This window comes from Hipposideros armiger, unplaced genomic scaffold, assembly GCF_001890085.2.
Source record: "Hipposideros armiger isolate ML-2016 unplaced genomic scaffold, ASM189008v1 scaffold_2255, whole genome shotgun sequence".
NCBI lineage: Eukaryota > Metazoa > Chordata > Mammalia > Chiroptera > Hipposideridae > Hipposideros > Hipposideros armiger.
Window position 1 is genome coordinate 18,999 of NW_017733600.1, and position 3,256 is coordinate 22,254.

The 3,256-nt window shown below is 45.5% G+C and overlaps 1 pseudogene; it reads right to left on the minus strand.

The window, feature by feature from the left end:
- Positions 1-2,133: 2,133 nt before the first annotated feature.
- On the minus strand, positions 2,134-2,731 carry LOC109378615 (zinc finger protein 343-like; annotated as a pseudogene).
- Positions 2,732-3,256: the final 525 nt, after the last annotated feature.

The following is a 3,256-nucleotide window of genomic DNA, read 5'->3' on the forward strand; positions in this document are numbered from 1 at the left end:
GTTGATTTATTGATGATAGTCATTCTGACTGGAGGGAAGTGGTATCTCATTATGGTTTTTATTTGCATTTCCCTAATAATTAGTGAGGTTGAACACTTTTTAATATGCCTGTTGGCCATTTGTATATCCTTTTTAGAGAAATGCCTCTTCATATCCTCTGCCCAATTTTAAATTGGGTTGTTTCTTTTATTGGTGTTGAGTTGAATGAGTGTTTTATAAATTGTGGATATCAACCCTTTATCAGATATATCATTGGCAAATATCTTCTCCAATTCATTAGCCTGTCATTTTGTTTTCTTGATGATTTCCTTTGCTGTGAAAAGCTTTTAAGTTTGATGTAATCCCATATGTTAATTTGTTCTTTTATTCCCCTTGCCCTACACTGAAGGTTTGCACATAATCCCTGCAAACATAGGGCTTCTCGCCTGACTGTGTCCTCTGGTGTATGATGACACTTGACTTTACTCTGAAGCCTCGTCACACTCTGTGCAAACATAGAGCTTTTCTCCTAAATGTGTCTTCTGGTGTGTAATGAGACCAGACTTTTTACTGAAGCCTCGCCCACAATCGCAGCAAACATAGGGCTTTTCTCCTGAGTTTGTCCTAGTGTGTGTTGAGATATGACTTTACACTGAAATTTTGCCAACAGTCCCTGCAATCATAGGGCTTCTCCCGTGAGTGATCTTCTGATGTATGATTGGAACTGACTTTAAACTGAAGCCTCGCCCACACTCCCTAAAAATATAGCGTTTCTCCCCCGAGTATGTCTTCCGGTGTCCGATGATATTTGTCATTTCACTGAAGCCTCGCCCACTCTGTGTGCAAACATAGGGCTTTTCTCCTGAGTGTGTCCCCTGGTGTGTGATGAGTCTTGACTTTTCACTGAAGCCTAGCCCACACTCCCTGCAAACATAGGGCTTTTCTCCTGAGTGTGTCCTCTGGTGTGTGATGAGACCTGACTATTTACTGAAGCCTCGCTCACACTCCCAGCAAACATAGTGCTTTTCTCCTCAGAGTGTCCTTTGATGTTTGATGAGATTTGACTCTTCACTGAACCCTCGCCCACACTCCCTGCAAACATAGGGCTTCTCCCCAGATAGAGTCTTCTGGTGTAAGATGAGACCTGACTTTACCCTGAAGCCTCGCCCATACTCCCTGCAAACATAGTGCTTCTTCCCTGTGTGTGTCCTATGGTGTGTGATGAGACCTGACTTTTCACTGAAGCCTCGCCCACACTCTCTGCATACATAGGGCTTTACTCCTGAGTGTGTCCTCTAGAGTGTGATGAGATGTGACTTTACACTGAAGCTTCGCCCACAGTCCCTGCAAACATAGCGCTTCTCCCCAGATTGTGTTTTCTGGTGTGTGATGAGACTTGACTTATCACTGAATCCTCGCCCACATGCCTGCAATCATATGGCTTCACCCCTGAGTGTGTCCTCTAGTGTCCGATGATATTTTTCCTTTCACTGAAGCCTGGCCCAAACTGCCTGAAAAATATAGGGCTTTTCTCCTGAGTGCGTCCTCTCGTGTGTGATGAGACCTGACTTTTCACTGAAGCTTCACCCACACTCCCTGCAAACATAGGGCTTCTCCCCTGAGTGTGTCCTCTGGTGTGTGATGAGACCTGACTTTTCACTGAAGCGTCGTCCACACAATCTACAATCATAGGGCTTCTCCCCTCAGTGTCCTCCGGTGTGTGATGAGACTTTACTTGTCACAGAAGCCTCACTCAAAGTCTCTGACTACAGGGCTTCCCTGCTGAGTGTGTCTTCTTGTGTATGATGAGAACTGACTTTAAACTGAAGACTCTCCCACACTCCCTGCAAACATAGGGTTTCTCCTCTTTGTGTGTCTTCCTGTATCTGATAAGATTTGTCATTTCTCTGAAGCCTCGCCCAAACTGCCTGCAAACATAGGGATTTTCTCCGTAGTGTGACCTGTGGTGTATGATGAGACCTAACTTAACAACGAAGCCTCGGCACACTCTCTGTAAATATAGGGCTTTTCTCCTGAGTATGTCCTCTGGTGTGTGATGAAATGTGACTTACACTGAAGCTTTGCCCAAAGTCCCTGCAAACATAGGGCCTCTCCCCAGAGTGTGTCCTCTGGTGTATGATGAGACTTGACTTATCACTGAAGCCTCGCCCACACTGCCTGAAAAATATAGGGCTTTTCCTCTGAGTGTGTCCACTTGTGTGTGATGAGACCTGACTGAATTTACACTGAAGCCTCGCCCACACTCGGTGCACACATAGGGTTTCTCCCCAGAGTATGTCTTCTGGTATGTGAAGAGATTTGACATATCACTGAAGCCATGTCACATTCCCTGGAATCGTAGGGCTTCTCCCATGAGAATGTGCTCTGGTGTGAGATGAGACTTTACTTATCACGGAAGATTCGCACACAGTCCCTACAATCCTAGGGCTTCTCCCCTGAGTCTGTCCTGTGGTGTATGATCAGACCAGACTTTACACTGAAGCCTCGCCCGGTCTCCCTGCAAACATAGGGTTTCTACCCTGTGTGTGTTTTGCTGAGTCTGATGAGATTTGACATTTCACTGAAGCCTCGCCCACACTGCCTGCAATCATATGGCTTCACCCCTGAGTGTGTCCTCTGGTGTGTAAAGATACTTTACTTATCAGGGAGGCCACGCAATTGTTCCCGCAAACATAAGGCTTCTCCCCNTTATGGCCAAGCGCCTCGTCTCCACCAATTTGGTTGTCGGTCCCTCAATGGATCCAAATGTGCCTGCCTCCATGTCACAATCTCGGTATGAGACCCTCCTTTTGAGGCTGGCCATCCATTGTGACTGGATACTAAGGACTAGAGAAACAAAATGTTGGGATGTCATTTACACGACTGAGTTATACAAAGTTTATGACTCTATCGGATCCCTCAGTCTCTCTTTCTCTGTCTCTCTGGGACTCTTTGAGTCTTGGTGTCTCTGTGTCAGTTTTGATCTCTGCCTCGCTGTCTCTGTGTGTATATACATCTATATATCTATATATGTATGTATATATATATATATTTATTCATTTATATGCATCTTTCTGGCTCTATATTACTCTTTGTATGTGTGTGTGTATGTGTGTGTGTTTAGGACTCTCTCCCTGGGTCTCCCTTTTCCTGCCTCTCTCTTGCTCTCTCTTTCTCCCCATCTGCCTCTCTCTTCATCAACCTTCCTCTCAGCTTCTCTCATTCGTTCTGTCTCTCACTGCCTCTGTCTTCCTTTCTCCAGATATCTCTCATGTAC